Genomic DNA, 17,812 nt, shown 5'->3' on the forward strand with positions numbered 1-17,812 from the left:
CAGCGTGCTGGGGAGGCCTGGCGAGCAGAAAGATGGTGGGGTGAGCCAGGGTGGTCCCTGCCCTAAAGCAGCTCACTTAGTAGAGGAAACAGTTGGGCAGACGGACTCTAATTAAACGTGTTTAGTGCTGGATGTTGGTCAGATAAGGAAAGACATTTGGCGGGAGCCCCAAGTCCCCGGGTCCTCCATCAGTCACTCACTGACTTCTGGGCATGGTTCACAAAGGCTGTCCACCTCCCCAGCACAGTCTGGAAAAACGCATTCTGTATCAGTAGCTGTGGTTCTGGTGTGAGATCTCTCTACGTGGTTCCCTGCTTGGTGGAAAGCGTTTAAGTGAAGGCTCCCTTTGTCACCTCACCCAAATCCTCCTGGAAGGAAGTTTAGAACGTAGGGTCTGATCTTTCCATCTCCTCCCACAGACGTACACCTGGTTCTCCCTCCCGCCCCGCCACCGCCAGGTTCCCATGTCAAATGGTACCATCATCAATCCAGAGGCTTGAGAGTCACCTGACACCTCCCTCTCTCCCCTGTAACTGACTAATCATTCCCCAATCCTATCAGTTCTCTCTCCTCCATTGTCATCACCCAGGTCCAAGCCATCATCTCCAATTGGAGGTCATGACCCCAGTGACTGGGTTCTGAAATTAATTTAGAGGGTCTTTACCAGCGTTAAAAAAAAAAAAAAAGTAGAATGGAAAGCATGAGAGTGGAGTACACATAGTAAGGTTGAGTTTTATTTTGTGAAAGTTGTGTTTGTGTATAATAAGAGTTTTACAGAAAAAGGTTAACGTTGTGAAGGGCTTTTCATACACTGACTTACTTCTCCCTGCAACAGCTGATGCAGTGGTATCGTTGTTGTCATCTCTGCCTCACAGGAGAGGAACTGAGGCTCAGGGAAACTAGCCAGGTCAGGCTGGTAGCCTGCCTCTCAGACCCTGTGTGTGTGGACACATACTGGGTTACACAGTAAAGGGTCTTTCTCACTCTGCAAGTTGTGGTAGAAACAAAAGTTGGAAAGTTTCTGTTTGACAGACATCTGTACCTTTACTCTTATCCTCTCCGCCTCTCCAAGCTGCAGCCCCAGTACTCTACATTGCAGATTGGATGCTGCTGCTTCTCTGTAGCAAGGCCCTACGCTTTTAGGAGGGTGTGCAATCTATGTGGTCACAAGGCCTGCCTGCGCAGCCTGGTCCTGCTGACCTCCTGAGCCTCGCAGCTCTTCCTGGCTCGAAGGAAGGCTTTGAGAACCGCCGGGACCCCTGCCTGTGCTCCCATGACCTCTCAGACTCAGGCCCTGCATGACCTGCCCCCATGGTACCCTGGACTGCAAGTTCCCAGCACCTACTACCTCTATAAAGAAATAGTTCCTTGTTCACTTGATGTCTGTCTGGGGTCCAGGGGTGCAGAGGCTGGTGTTCCATTAGCTATGGGTGGTGAAGAAAGGTGGAGCCTCGTGTTTGGCTTGAAGAGCTGTTGGTCCACGTCTGTTGGGTGGGCTCTCAAATCCCCGTGAGGGTGGGCAGTGTGGTCGAGTGAAAGAGTCCTGGGCCTCACATCAAGAGATAGGGGTCGGGGCTTCCCTGGTGGCACCGATGCAGGGGACACGGGTTCATGCCCGGGTCCAGGAGGATCCCACATGCCGCCGAGTGGCTGGGCCCGTGAGCCATGGCCGCTGAGCCTGTGCGTCCGGAGCCTGTGCTCCGCAATGGGAGAGGCCACAACAGTGAGGGGCCCGCGTACCACAAAAAAAAAAAAAAAAAAAAAAGAGAGATAGGGGTCCTGGCTACACCACTTCTTTGCATTTCAGCCCTGAGATGTAAAATGGGGTGATGACACTGTACCCATCCATATCCTGGCTGATTATGACTATCAGGGGAGATAAATTGTGCATGAAAGTTACATGACAGCGGCGTTGGCTGTTTCGGAAGGTGGTGGTTTGACTTTTTCTCCCTTCTTACTTGGGACTTCTAGTGCTTGGCATGTCCCTTTGAGATTGGAGACGCCCTCGGGGCCCGGTGGTAACAGGCCCACAAGGTCAAGGGCAGTTCTCTCATCTGTTGAGTGAGTGTAGCCCTGGGCCAAAGCCATTCAAATTCCTTCTTGAAGCTCACATATTGGTAATTTTTCAAACCATCATCTTTGACCTTGGGAGCTTTCTGGCTTAGAGTAGCGTAGTGTCAACTCTGTATTCTACATGGGCCCTGAAATCATACCTACAGTGAGAATAATTACAGCTTGCGTTTACTGAGCACCTGTCACATGCCAGCTGCACGCTCACTTCCCTCTTCTCCCACCAACTTTGGGGAGTCCGTGGTGGACTCCCAGTCTTGCTGAAGAGGAAACTGAGGCCAAGTTCGAGAAACTTGCCAAGCTCTTCTAGTTGAGTTCTTTAGAGCACACCATTCTCATTTTAGTTATAACTATCCTATTGATTTTTTGTTTTGTTTTTGTTTTCTTGACTTAGAAAATAATGACTCTAAGCTCCTCGAGAGCAAATTTTAATAGCTGCCGTTTGTCTCTTCTCTGTGGTCTGTGTTCTCGATTGGCGAAATCCACCTTTTCCTGGGTGAGACTCTTGTCGTCCCGGCGAGCATTTCCGTTCCAGTGGTGGACTCTGCACGGGCCGCCTTCCTCTCCAGGTGCTTCCTGCACCCTTTGCCCCCTGCCCTGTGGTGGAGTGGAGAGATTGCACGCTCTGGAAATAGGAGCTGATTTTCCCTCCTCCCGACTTCTGTTTATTTCTAAAGGCTTCTGTTTGTCTTCTCTGGGCTGCATCCATTTTCCCTCTTTACTGCTGCGGTTTATTGCTCTTACTGGCTCCTTTATTTTTATTCTTCAGACTTGCCCCAAATGCATCTTGATTTTGGTCTCTTTCGATTTTTAAAGCCCTGGACTCTGTTACTGATGATTTCCCTCATTTTGCAGTATTCTAGTTGGTTGCAAGTCTATTTTGCAAGACCCTGCTTCTTTCGCTTCCATCATTAAATTTTAATACATTTCTGTTCCTACTCTTTTATAGAAATTTATATTTCATTTTTTAGATTGTAGTAATGGACCTTCAGTGTGCTACAGTTTGACTTCCCATCAGACTGACTTGCTTTTAGAATCATAAGTTCATGGAGCAGAGGGCAGCTTTATGTTGTCCTTGCTCTTTCTTTAGAAGGCAGATCTGCCCGTGTCACTTTGGTGCACTACACCCCTTCTCTGGTTCTTGTCTGATCAGTTCTGAACCCCTCATCACAGTGCGGGAGGCCACTGCTAGCCCTCTCCTGCTGCCTCTTCACCCTTCCCTCCTCACCACCCATGACCGGCAGCTCGCCAACTTTTCGTTTCAGGACCCCTTTAAAGATTCTTAAAAACTAGTGAGACCCTCAAAGAGCTTTCAGTTATGTGGATTATATTTAGCAATATTTACAATATTAGCAATCAAAATTGAAAAGATTTTAAAGTATTCATTAAATTAGTTTAAATACAGCAATAATAAACGCATTACATAACACAAATAGCACTTTTAATGAAAAATAACTATTTCTAAAGCAAAAAACATTTAATGAGAAGGGCGCCATTGTTTTACTCTTTTCCAGGTATCTTTACTGTCTGCCTTAATGGAAGACAGCTGGATTCTCATCAATGCTTTTGCCTTCATTCTGTTGCAGTATGTTGTGTTGGTTGAACTGTATGAGGAAAATACAGCCTTACATGGAATGTAGTTGGAAAAGGGAGGCATGGTTAATAACCTTTTCAGTTAATTGTGGAGAGTCTTTGAAACTACATCGGAGCTTGACAAGGGATAGTTTCTTAAAGGTTTGTTGCAGTATAGAATCTGAAACCATGTATCAGTGAACTTCTCATATTCTGTTACATTAAAATCTTTTGGTCTGTCTTGCACTTTAAAAGGATCTTTTATGCATTTTGTAACATCATGCATGACTTATTTGGATAATATCACGTTTGTTAATGTCACTGCTGCTGTCATCTGAAAAGCCAAGTACTGAGATGCTCTAAAGCTCACAGTGGCCAATACAAGTTTTTCCAAATTTTAATGTTTGCTTGAAAGCTCAAATTTTTCTTTAGCAACAGATACTGTCAGTTTTCCTTGAAATAACAAGCTCACTTTATTCCTTCTAAAAATACCCAAATCTGAGTCACCGTAGTTTTTCTGTCAGTCATTCTTTCAGTTTAAAATGGTGTTTGGTGGAAAGGAGTGGCTAATTCAGCTTGCAGCTCAGTTGTACGAGTGCTTTGTCTTCCCGAAAACCAACCACCATACTTTGGCTTGTAGCAGAAGTGCTTTATGAGTGCTTCTCATTTTGTCACAAGGGATTTTAAAAAGATGTGTACTCGAGGTTAATATTTAATGAAATTAATAATTTTTACTGCTTCATTAGGATATTCTTAGTTGAAATTGACCTTTTTTTTTTTTTTAAACCGTGGAAGTATGGCAGTAGAGAACACAATGACCACTAATACAGTCAGATGCCACTGCCCTGATTCTTGCTACGGCACCAGCAGTTTTCCCCACCATTGTTTTCGCACCATCAGTGAAAATATCACACCGTTGAAGTTAGTCTTGACCTGGCAGCACCCTCCGAGAGGGTCTTGGACCATACTTTGAAAACCACTGGAGAAGAACAAACTGTCTTCATTCCTCTGCACACATTGGACGCTCTTGCTTCCCGTCTGCCTGGAACACTCTCTCCCTTCTTGTGTCTAAGAGTGCAGATATTCACATATGTATGTATATATGTATGTATACATGCATATATGTGCATGTGTCTGTCTGTCACTTCAGTTAATACTGGTTGTACTCATCATGTGCTCGTGGGTCTCTTCCAGTAGACGGTAGACTGTGAGCCAGGTTTCGTATTTATCTTGGGTGGCAGTAGCACCAGGTACCATGCCTATTAAATGTTAACTTGTTTTATGTTGCCTGTCTTCATCAACATCATATTATTATCATTTCAAGGGCTTAATAAATGGTCTTTGAACAAATGAAGAATTTGTGTTAGTATTTTCCCAGGGTTACCTTAGAACATTCGTTCTCTGATATCAGTAAGTGTTAATCATGAAAGGGCTTCTGTGGTTAAGTTGATTTGGGAAGTTCAAATAGGTATTTAATTGAAAGCTTTCCCATATTCTTTATTATATAATATGCATTGTGAATTTTTAAGGGAGATGGGAGGCTACAGAATGTAATATTTCTCCTGTTGAATAGCACGTGAACCTTCTTTTCTTGGTATATCTCATAGGATTAGTTTCCTTGGAATTTTCTTTGGGAAATAATTTCGTAGACTGGCTTTTCCGTTTTTACAGATTATTAAATTGATCACCCATGTTTATTCATGCATTAATTTATACCTCAGGTATTTAACGAGTACTTCTGAAGGTTAGACGCTGGTAGGTTTAGGCATACAGTGGCAAGCAAAAAGAAAAAAACAGACTTTGAGAAAATGGTAATACACTATTTGTGTGAAGTAGATGGTTAAGTGGGAGATTCAAGGATCATCAACTGATCCCCCGAAATTACAAGTGTTGTGTTGATAGTATGTTGGAAGGTACAGCTGTCTGTTGGTATCCAGGGGAGATTGGTTCCAGGACTCCCGCAGATACCAAAATCCCCAAATGCTCAAGTTCCTTGTATAAAATGGCGTAATATTTGCATATAACCTCTACCCATCCTCCTGTATACTTTAAATCATCTCTAGATTACTTATAATACCTAATACAATGTAAATGCTACGTAAGTAGTCGTAAATACAATGTAAATGCTATGTAAATAGTTGCCAGTGTGTGGGAAATTTGTTTTGCGTTTTGGAACATTCTGGAAATTTTTTTTCTTTTTTCGAATATTTTTGGTCTGTGGTTGTCGAATCGGTGGATGTGGAACCTGCAGACACAGAGGGTGGACTGTACACAGTGCTAAACCATTTGCTTTCTGTTGTTTTCATTTTCAAAGCTCTGCCGGTCCTGTTTAGGTATCCCTCCCAGCATTTTGCTGCTGCTGGCGTCCCTGTGATCCAAAAGACTGATGAAGAAGCTCAGTAATGACGGGGGCCGTTTGCCCAGCCGTATCATCTGAGAGTATAGCGTGTTGGAGATAGGGTCTTTTAAAATGTGAGCCAACCTCTTCTTAGTGCCTGGCACATAGTAGGTGCTTTTATATGTTGATTGGCTGGACAAAGAGCGAATAAATGTGCTCAGAGACTAAAGGATAAACCCCACGCTGTGGTCCCATTACTCCAGTGCCCGAGCTTGCTGCGCCGTACAGGGTGGGCTGAATAAAGCCGTATATATGCTTTTCATGCCTCGCGGCTCTGACCTGGCCCATGTTGGAGGGAACCAGTGACTTTTACCTTCTCTGCCCCAAAAAACAACACACGAAGCACATCCTCCTTTCTGTTTTGATCCAGTTCTGCCCATATATTGCGGGAAAATGTTAATACACTCTTTATATGAAAATATTTAATCAGAGGATGTGATGTTGATACAGGAAAATTGGGCTTTGGTCCTCTGACGGCCTGGACAGATGATAGCAGGAGGGTTTTGCAACACAATAGGATTGGATTCCGGAACTTCGGTAAGAAGATTAAGCCGGTGTTTAATGTGATGATTCATTCTGTGAAGTCACCTACAGAGAAATCAAACATTTCCATGCTTATTAACCAGAGCTCTTGGTTTTTGGTGTGTGGCCCACACCACTTTGGGCTGGCTGAGCTCTGGGAATGCGTAAAGACCTCCGTCTGGTCCCTCCTCCCCACTGCCACGTGTGGATAGAGAGACAGGAAAACATGCAGCAGCTCAGATTATCCTCTTGTTTCAAAGCCTGAAACTTCTTCAGCCACGTCATGTTCCTGCCAGCGTCTGAAAACAAATAGGCTTTAGAGAGGCTGAGGGTTGAGTGGAGTCACTTAGGGAATGGAATGCACCTGGGTGGCTGATTTTTCAGGTTTTGTTCTGAAACTGAATTAAGAAAATTCTCAAGGAGTTTTCTTGATTTCTGATTTTTATGATTGAGTTAGAGTTGCAGAAGTATGATGAGTTGCTAATTAAAAAAATTTTTTTCTTCGTTTCTTTGTAAAAGGAATTCACATTAATTGTAGAAATTTGGAAAAATACCAAAAGGCATAATGCTGAAAATTACCCATAATTCTAGTATTCAGAGATAATCACTACAAAACGTCCTGTTGTATTTGCATGCATTTTTATATGCATAATTAAGATCATTGTGTATAAATTTTGATTTCTACTTTTCCCATTTAACATATGAATATTTTATCTTGCGTTGAGAGCAGTACAGCATGGGAGCTTGTGTTAGTTTCCTGTGACTGCACATTTCCACAAACTGGTTGGCTTAAAACCACAGAAATTTATTCACTCAGTTCTGGAGACCAGAAGTCTGAACCAAGGTATAAGGATTGTACTCCCTGTGGAGGCTCTAGGGGAGAATCCATTCCTTGACCCTCTCAGTTTCTGGCGGCTGCTGGCATTCCTTGGCTTGTGGCCCTATCTCTTCAATACCTGCCTCTGTTTTCACATGCCTTTCTTGTGTGTGTGTGTGTGTGTGTATGTGTGTGTGTGTGTGTGTGTGAGATCTCCCTCTGTCTCTCTTTGAGAGCATTTGTGATGGCATCTAGGGCCCACCCAATGATCGAGGATATCTCTCCATCTTAAGATTCTTCATCTGCGGAGATGCTTTCTCTAGCTAAGGTAGCACATACAGGTTCTAGGGTTAGGACCTTTGGGGCCATCACTGTATTCAGACTATCACAGGATTTAAGAGTATGGACTTTTTTTTTTTTTTAGCTTATGATGGTCTGCTTTATTTAATATCATGTTAATGTATGTTTTCTTCAATGGATATATATTTTTTTATTTTTCAAATTCTTTTCCCATTTAGGTTGTTACATAATATTGAGCAGAGTTCCCTGTGCTCTACAGTAGGTCCTTGTTGGTTATCCATTTTAAATATAGCAGTGTGTACATGTCAATCCCACACTCCCTAACTATCTCTTCCCCCCACCGTTCCTACCTGGTAACCATAAGTTCGTTCTCTAATTCTGTGAGTCTGTTTCTGTTTTGTAAACAAGTTCATTTGTATCATTTCTTTATAGATTCCACATATAAGTGATACCATATGATATTTCTCTTTCTCTGTCTGACTTACTTCACTCAGTATGATAATCTCTGGGTCCATCCATATTGCTGCAAATGGCATTATTTCATTCTTTTTAATGGCTGAGTAATACTCCATTGTATATATGTCCCACATCTCCTTCATCCATTCCTCTGCTGATGGACATTTAGGTTGCTTCCATGTCTTGTCTATTGTAAACAGTGCTGCAGTGAACATTGGGGTGCATGTATCCTTTCGGACCATGTTTTTTCCAGATATAAGCCCAGGAGTGGGATTGCAGGATCATATGGTAGCTCTATTTTTAGTTTTTTTAAGGAACCTCCATACTGTTTTCCATATTGGCTGTACCAATTTACATTCCCACCAACAGTGTAGGAGGGAAGGTTCCCTTCTCTCTACACCCTCTCCAGCATTTGTTGTTTGTGGATTTTTTTTTTTTTTTTTTTTTGCGGTACGCGGGCCTCTAGCTGTTGTGGCCTCTCCCGTTGCGGGGCACAGGCTCCGGATGCGCAGGCTCAGTGGCCACAGCTCACGGGACCAGCCGCTCCGCGGCATGTGGGATCCTCCCGGACCGGGACATGAACCCGCGTCCCCTGCATCGGCAGGCGGACTCCCAACCACTGCGCCACCAGGGAAGCCCTGTTTGTGGATTTTTTGATGATAGCCATTCTGGCTGGTGTGAGGTGATATCTCATTGTAGTTTTGATTTGCATTTCTCTAATACTTAGCAGTGTTGAACATCTTTTCATGTGCTTCTTGACCATCTGTATGTAAGAGCATGGACTTTTGAGTCAGATTGTGTGGGCTCAAATCCCTGTGTGGTCTCTTACTAGAAGGATGATCTTGAACAAGTGTCTTAACACTTGGTGCCTCCATTTTCTGATCTGTAAAGTGGGAATAATAACAGTACCTACTGGGAATTCCCTGGTGGTCCAGTGGTTAGGGATGTGTTCTTCCATTGCAGGGGGAACGGGTTCCATCTCTGGTCAGGGAACTTAAGATCCTGCATGCCTGCAGCGCAGCCTAAAAATAAAAATAACAGTATCTACCTAAGTAGATTAAGAAGGTTCATATATGTAAAGCGCCTGATAAGCTTAGGACAGTTCCTGGCCCATGTAAGGATGAACTGTTATTATTGTAGTTGTTACTTTTATTAGAAATACTTTGTAAAATGTCATGTCTATGGCTGCGTAAAACTTGATTCATGAATCTACCATAATTTGTCTAATCATTTCCTTTTCTTGGCTATTAACTTCATCTCTAATTTTTTAAATCTCATATATAACCCTGCCATGGATATCTTTGAGCATTAAGTTTTGTCCCCATTTCAGATTCTTTCCCTAGGGTAGAGGTCTGAAAATGGAATTACATCATTAAAGGGTGCATACAATTTTAAGCCATTTAATAAGAATTTGTCAAATTGCTTCCAGGAAGATTGTGCCTGTCACACTCCTACCAGTAGTTGAATGATGAGAGTGCCCGCTTTGCTGTGGCCAGACCTGCATCAAGTGTTATCATTTTAAACATTCTCTGGTATTTTGACATGGTCTGCCCCTTAAGGCTGAAATGTAACATAGCAAAAGGAGTCAACATAGTAGTTCCTTTGATAAGGAGTGTTCTTGCAAGGCAAGAAAACTTCTAATGAGAAATGAAATCCTTGCTTTGTCAAATTTCCAAGCGCTGCCTCCATCCTGTTATGAAGTCTGGAAACTTCCTGAGTGTTTTCTGAGGTTACAGGGCATGATGTTGGGGGAGAGGATATGACAGCAGCAGGACAGGTACACAGGGATTTTAATAAACCAGTTTTGTTTCTGTTCTCAAAGTTGGACATTGAAAACTCTGAGCATTTGATAGGATGAGGGAGGCACACTTGAACAAAAAACCCTGATAAATTTAATCACTTTACAACTGAAGCCATTTGAGGGACGGGAGGATGGGGCAGGGAGGGAGCGGCTCCTGCACTGCCTGCAAGGCAAGGTGGGAGACCAGCCTTGGGAAGGGCTGAGGGAACAGTGTGCACCTGCCCCTCACCGCCCTGCCACCCGGCAGCCTCCTTTCCTTTACCAGGGGTGTCCGTTGCCGTCTGGTCTTGCCCGGGCTCCTGGGCTGCAGAGGAAGAGCTGGGGTCACAACTGAGTGAGAGGCAGGGCAACGTTTTTTTTCTCCAGCAGTGAACTGATATGAGTGTACAGTGCACAACAGGTACAACTGGTCACGCATGAATTCCACAATATCCAAAGCAGTTGTAGTCGGCGGTATGGTGGCCCAGATGGGTTTAGCTCTTTACATTTTCTTATATTATTGTTGTATATTTAAGTTTGGTTCTAATATGCTGTTGAATTCGGTTTGTGAGTATCTTGTTGAGTATTTGATCAGAACTCTTGAGAATGAGGAGATGTTACACTGGCTTCATTTACTCTTTTATGTGTGTCCCTACTCATATCAGGGCCCTGGAAGGCAGGAATTGAGAAGCAGCTTATGTCTTTTGTACACCTGTGTTAGGAAGTGTAGTATACCCTGTTGCTCCCTCCCTCCAGGGTGATCTCCCTTAAACCACGTCATTACGTTGCCTTAGCAACTGCTATTTGCTATGCTTTTCTTTTCAGAAAAAGTTGTATAAGCTTTTCCAAATAAGGTCCAAGTAATGTGACCTTATTTGGAAAAACGGTCTTTGTAGATGTAACTAAGATAAGGATTTTTTTTTAAAGAAATTTAGATTTTATTCTAATGAGAGTCCACCAAGATTTCTACCCAAGGAGTGACATGATTTAATTAACATTGCTTAAATCTTGTTGTCCTTTGTTTTTTCTTTGGCCCCGCCATGCGGCCTGTGAGATCTTAGTTCCCTGACCAGGGATGGAACCCGTGCCCCCTGCAGTGGAAGCTCGGAGTCTTAAGCACTGAACTGCCAGGGAAGTCCCAAGATAAGGATTTTTGAGATGAAGTCATCTTGGATGACTTCTCTAGTGGGCCCTAAATGCAATGACAAGTGTCCTTATAACAGAGAGGAAGAAAGAGATTTTACACACACACACACATGCACACACGCACACACACACAGAGAAGGCAGTGAAGCGGAGGAGCGATGTGGCCCCAAGCCAAGGAAAGCCAGCAGACACCAGAAGCTGGAAGAGACAGGGAGCATTTTCTTCTTCCCTAGAGTCTCTGGAGGGAGTGTGGCCCGGCCGACGCCTTGATTTCAGGCTTCTGACCCCCAGAACTGTGACAGAATAAATGTCTGTTGTGTTATGCCACCCAGTTTGTGGTAATGTATCATGGCATCTGCAGGAAACTTGTACACCAGTCTGTGATCTGTTCAACAAGACATTTCCACTGATCGCGTGCTTGGCTGTGTAGCAATGTCATAAACAGTAAAAGCTTCAAAGCTGCTCTTAATTTCTGTACTTATTGTGAGCCAACAGCAAAGAGGTGGTGGATGGCACTGGTTTGCAGACCACCCTCTGAGTGCCACAGGTCTTGTCTCCCTCCCTGGTTTTGTGGACAAGGAAACAGGCCCGGAGGGGAGAAAGTGGGGCTGAGTTTAGAGCACAGGTGCCTCTGCTGCTGGGAATGGACAGATAGGATGTGGCACCAGCCTCCCGGGGGCCAGGTCTGGGGTGAGCGGACAGGATTGCTGCCCTTCAGCCTGTCCTGCAGGCCCGCTGGTGTCCCTGTCGCTGTTCTGCACCCTGCAGAGTGAAAGTTGATGCTCCAATGAGCCCCTGGAGCACTGAGCTGCCTAGAAGGCCCAGAAGCCAGGAGGTACTTGTGAAGCCTTTGCTGCAGCTAATGAGCTGAGAGTAGCAGGCGAAGCACCCTGTCAAGGGTAGAAGTCACAGCTCGCTGTCGACTTAATTTCTAGCTGTCTGCTGTCTTTGTGGTTTGGGTCATATTTTCTCTCTGTAGCCCAATTTTAACATTCTACATTTTCGGAGGGGTAATTATCTCTTAGAGAATATGGGATTAGACTACAGTCATCTAGACTCTTAATGCTGCTTGAATAAAGTCCGTCCAACTTAACCTGGCATTCAGACCCCCTGAAGACCCTTCTACTCTCCAGCCCTGCCTCCCAGCCCTCTGTTTCACACACCCTCATCTTTGAACTTCACAAAAACCATGCTCCCTAGTAGAGGGGACTAGAAGGTGTTAAGAGTCTTGAAGCCCTACAGTAGGTGAGTTCATGGTTGACCAACTCAAGAACCAATGGAAAAGTAGGTCAAGGGGTTAGAGGGCATAAATCTTTCAAGATCTCAGGAAAAAAAAAAGTTCACATTTACTAAAGTAGACTCTAAAGGCAGCGCAAACAGCTAGTACCAATCACTAGCATATGAGCTAAGTCATCTGGTCTACCATCCGGCTCCGTTGAGCCACCACATGACTATAGCCACATGAGTAGACCAGAAGAAAAACCACCCCGCTGAGCCCAGCACTAATTGCTGACCCACAAACCATGAGTAAATAAAATGTTGATTGTTTAAGACAAAAAAAAGCACAGTGCAGTAAATCAAGACTTATCCTTGAGTTATTACATTTCTCTTTTTAGTAATGATAGGCATTGTATAGTTACTCAATTATTCCTTACTTGCTATAGACACTTTCAGAGTCTCCCACCTTTGTATTTCATTGAAATTCTTATTTTGTTTTGTTATGGATAGTACCCATATTAAGAGCCCCTTTTCCCCAGTATCTGGGTCTCCATCTTAATATTTAATACTACCGGGACTTTATGAATTATTTGTGGGATCTACTCTCTGGGTTTCCCACATCTCTCTCCTCCTTTCCTCTCAGGTGTTATGGGACAGTAGTTCAGAGGCCCGGGTCACTCTCTCTCATCTTTTATTTTTCCCAAGGCTTTGTTTCAGAAGCCTTTATTTCTTCACCCTCTGCTTGTGTTTGTTTTTTTAGTCCCAACCCTGGATCTCTTCTTTTTAAATAAGTAATTTTTGTTTGCAAGGAACAGAAATGCTCTCGTGTCAGCTGTAGTTAGCAGAGGGTCTGTTGCAGGAATCTCAGGAATGCAGGGAGCAGGCTGGAGCAGGAAGGCTCCTCTGGTTCAGGGGCTGTGCGGTCCTGTTCATCTCGTGCGTGTGTGCGTGTGTGTTTGTGTGTGTGTGTGTGTGTGTGTGTGTTTCTCTGGATCAGGGCTCACTGCTGCCTGCCTAAGTTTGCATGTCTTTTTCTCAAATGAGGAAAGAAGGAAGGGAGGGAGGCAGTGTGGCTGCTGCAACACGCCAGTCCCTCGGGGGAGGGGGGTGACTGACGCGAACGGGCTTGGCGGGGGTGTCACAAAAAAGAGGTCTGTGGAGGGTAGTCCCACCAAACCTATTATACCTCTTTTTCTGATTTCTCAACAGGAATAACCCAAGTCACCTTTCCTGGAAATCAGTTTGCTGAAACTATTGAAACAGCAGTTCTTGAAGAAAAGGTAAATAGAAGTGAATCTGTGTCCTACTGAAATTCTCTTAAGAGGGAAACCATGTTTGGAGGGTTGACCGTCCCTGTCGTTCCTTAAACACACCCAGTTCTGTATGTATTATTTTACCTTCCTCTGCCTGGCCAAGTTCCTAGTCATCCCTCAAGGCCTTTATCAAGTGCTGCCTCTTTTGAACCCCACAATACTCTCTCCTTCTAACTGACACGTATCCCAACGGGCTTTACGTTACCATTCGTGCCCCTCCTCTGACCGTTCTCTTGTGGCTGTATGGAATGCAGGCGCTCCTTCTCTGTGACCCCCACCCCGTCGTAGCACTTCCACACTTGATTGTAGTTGCCTGTTTTCCCCAGTTACTTCCTCGAGACATATCTGAATTGGGCCTTGGACATAGTAGATGCTCCGTAAACGTTTATTGAATTCACAGTGAATTGGCCTCCACTCTAGACGGTCAGCTCCCAGGCGGATTCGCTTTGTACCTCCACCACTACACCCTTGTAGGGCCTGTACTATAAATCCTTCTCAAATCGATTCTGTTCTTTGAGCATGCATCAGAAATTGTTAATCTTCTCTAGTTGTCCTTTGTGTTTTGGCTGGTGGTGAAATGAAGCAAAGCTTTTATATCTAGTTTTTATTTTCCATGGGCAATTTGGGTCCATGTTAAGAGGAGTAATCCAGAAGCGGGAGGGGAAGGGAGGTGACAGGCGGGTCAGGGAACCAGTGACGGTGGGAGCATGGCTCCCCACCCTGCCTCTGCCTCCCTGTGGTTGAATGGGATTACTCGAGGTGGGGTTTGGTCATGCCCCTCTTGTCTGCTGGATGGCAGATGCCCTCCCCCATCCATCCACCCATCCATCCATCCATCCATCAATCCATCCATCTGTATGATCTTCCGAGCTACCTCAATCAACAGACAGTTGCACCTGAACCCACCTCCCTGCTCCAAACCTTTTTTGCTTTAAATCATTGAGTCAGCGGATTCCTTTTCTCACCTGCTTTTACTGCACCTGCTGAATATCCCGAAGACGTTCCTCACTAATGTAGGAATGTCATGTAATGTTATCTGTTTTGCTGGTCACCATCCTCTTAAGAGGACTTGTCCCAGCCTTTCCCACCTGACAGTAACCAGCCGTTGTCTCTTCCATGTGAGGAGTTCTTCTCCTTTTAGAGGGTGCTTCTATACACAGCACCAGCGTTTCTTCTCCTACCAATTCTAGGAAACAGACAGGGGCAAACGGTAACTTCCCATTTCAGTAAACAGGCTCAGAGCAGGTAGGCGTCCTGCGTGAAGCCACGTCGCCAATGCGAATGGCATCTGGTTTTTCTCTCCCCTGCGCCACCTTGCGCATTCCCCTTGGAAGCAGCCGCTGCTCTCACAGAACCCAGGGGCTCTGTCTCACCCACTCCAGTGTTCCTCTCAGTGGGGGGAGCTTTGGCCTGCTGTGGAGAGATGCCGTCTGACCCTGGTGTTTCCTCTACCGCCAGCCAGGCCGCTTTCTTGAAAAAGTAGGTCTCTTCCTCCCGAGACCTTCCAATCAGTCTTATAAGTTTTATTTTGGTTGGGGTTTATTTAAATGCAGGAACTTTTAATTAGTTTACGTGAATGCTGTGCTGTCTTACTCTAGGAATACATAGGAAGACACTCACAGGGGCTAGAGCAGCTTAATCTAGCTGTATCTAATGATTTTCTTCCCTTGCCTTCTCCTCTAAATAATTGCAGATGGTACCATCAGTCAGGGTGGCAGAGCACACTGCTTTATTGCCATGTAGAATTGTTTAGTTAACTGTGATTTTTAAAAAAATGGCTCAACTTTTAATTAGAAAGCAGATTGTCAAAGAGATTGGAAAATAGACCCATCATGATAGGAAACCAGGTTCCGGTCCAGAAGGGAGCATGTTAACTTAAGAGCAGGATGTGATTTCAGTGAGTCATTGTTTTCCTAAAATAGGCCGTCTTCTCCGGTGTTTTTTTGAGAGAGAGACCTTCCTCTACATCTGTACCGCCTTAGATTAACATTTTCCTGGGGGAGATTCTACTTGGAATCCCCCAAACAGGATGGTACAACCCAGCAGCGGAACTGTCAGGGCACAGGGCTAGATACCGAAACCCTTCTGCCGGGACTCCTTGAAAACATCAGTGTCAAGAAATCAGCAGACCTGTTATGATGCTTGTAATTGAAGAATTATCAGGCTACATACTTTACTTCCCATTGTGGTGTGATGCAAATCCCATTTTACTGTTAACAGCACTGTTTTCTCAGCCCCAAACCTGGTGGTATCTGCTTTACTACTGGAGATCATCTTAGAAGCAGCTTGCACATGTCCTGGCCGAGTTTGGCCCCATGAGCTCCCTGTGTGGTGCACCCCCCCCCACCTTCAGCTGGCACAGTGGTGAACACACGAGCACCCCGAGAGGAAGGTGGGAAGGATCACCTGTGAGAACGGCCCCAGGCGTCCATCACTCCACACGACTCCTCTGTGCTTTGTAGCTCCTTTTATACCTTTGATAGCAGCTAGTGAACTTGGATAGGTCATGGGCACCTCAATTTCAACTCTTGCTCTCCTATCACAGACCCTTTCCAGACCTCCCTTCCCCCCATTTCATTAAGATGCACAGCTGTTAATTCACTTTCTCAAGCCAGAAACTGGGGAGTCATCTGTTATCTCTCACCTTTCTCTTCCTCCAAATCACCAAGTCCTAGTGGTGCTTCTGAAGCAGATCTTGAATTCTTCTGGCTGCCCTTCCACATCCGTCTCCCAAGTCCAGTGACATCGTCATTTGCCTGAGTCACTGCAAAGGCCTTTGAACGGTTGCCCTGCTTCCACTTTCCCTCCATTCTGCTCACCATGTTGGGCCCAGGGGAGCTTTAACAATGCTTGTCATATCATTTCACTCCCTTGCTCAAAGCTGTCAGTGACCTCCTCCCGCACTGGGATGGATCCCACGTGCCCAGCATGGCCCACAGAGGGGACTGTGCGATCTGGGCTCCGGGCCTGGCTGGAGATCCCACAGCATTGTTGCCATCATGTTGAAGTAACTTGTGAGATGCTTTGCCCTTTCACTTTTGACTTCCTCGGCAGATCGCAGTGACTGATTTTCCAAGTCACATTCCATGCAGTGGAATGCTCCCGGGGGACTTTACACTGGGGAGATCCTGGACGTTTGATTTTACAGTAGGGATTCTGTAGGCTGGGTCTCTACTTCTGAGGCTCCCTCCTGGATGGCGGTGATCTGATTCAGACACGCAAGTCCTTTCATCAATTCCCACAGGTGTGGGACTCAAAATTGCACAGACTCCCAAGTTTAAGGCATGACTGCAGGCTATCTACTAGTAATCACAGGGATGTCATTAAAAGTTACTGGAAAAAAAACAAACAAACAGGGTAATGGTGCGATTTCAAGGATTGGATATGATGCGATGGCCACTGTCTCTAACTTACAAGATGCCTTCCTCCCTCAGAAGAGGCAAAACCCACCTGCATCTAAAGTGGAAGCCCACCAAGGTCAGTCACAGGGTTCTCAACCTCCTAAATAGGGTTCAATGGGTCATCTTCAAAACTACTTCCAATATAAAATAAATGGCAAAGTGCAACTTACTTAAATTTAATGAGAATTTAATACGTAATACTATGTACTGTTTGCTAATGCTGAACTTTTCTATTTTCATGAACTTTCAATAATTCATAAAGTTGTACATAATCTTAAGAATAAATCTCAAGATTAAGGTTATCTTGAATAAATTTCATCTAGATAAAACCACACACAAAAAAATGTGATTGATGTTAAATTACAGTCCATCCTCCATGCAGGTTCTGCACTGGGGGATTCAACCAACCATGGATAGAAAATATTTGGGAAAAAAAAACGCCAGAAAGTTCCGAAAAGCAAAAGTTGAATTTGCCACATACCAGCCTATTCACATAGCATTTACATTGTATTAGGTATTACAAGTAATCTAGAGATGATTTAAAGTATATGGGAGGATGTGCCGTAGCTTATATGCAAATACTATGCCATTTTATAGAAGGGACTTGGGTACATGGGGGAGGCGGGGTCCTGGAACCCACCGCCTGCGGATCCCGAGGGATGACTGTACTGCAGGCTGGAGTTTCTGGATGACTGCCTCATCCTCCACTAGGAGTCTGGCTGCCTCGCCACGCACGCAGCGGTGTGTTCCAGGCTCCCATGGAGCGTGGACTTACACAGGCCCTTGGATTTCCCGTAGAATTTGGAAACAGTACCCTAA

The 17,812-nt window shown here is 44.8% G+C and overlaps 1 protein-coding gene across 1 annotated transcript in view; it reads left to right on the forward strand.

Annotated features, from left to right (window-relative positions):
• SMCO4 (single-pass membrane protein with coiled-coil domains 4) overlaps positions 1-17,812 on the forward strand; it is a 69,965-nt gene that overhangs the window by 36,544 nt on the left and 15,609 nt on the right. The window contains exon 2 of the mRNA XM_082845226.1: positions 13,489-13,559. The gene's annotated coding sequence lies outside the window, so the exon portion shown is untranslated. The remainder of the gene's footprint in view (positions 1-13,488; positions 13,560-17,812) is intronic.

This window comes from Leucopleurus acutus (assembly GCF_964270905.1).
Source record: "Leucopleurus acutus genome assembly, chromosome: 8".
Classification (NCBI taxonomy): Eukaryota; Metazoa; Chordata; class Mammalia; order Artiodactyla; family Delphinidae; genus Leucopleurus; species Leucopleurus acutus.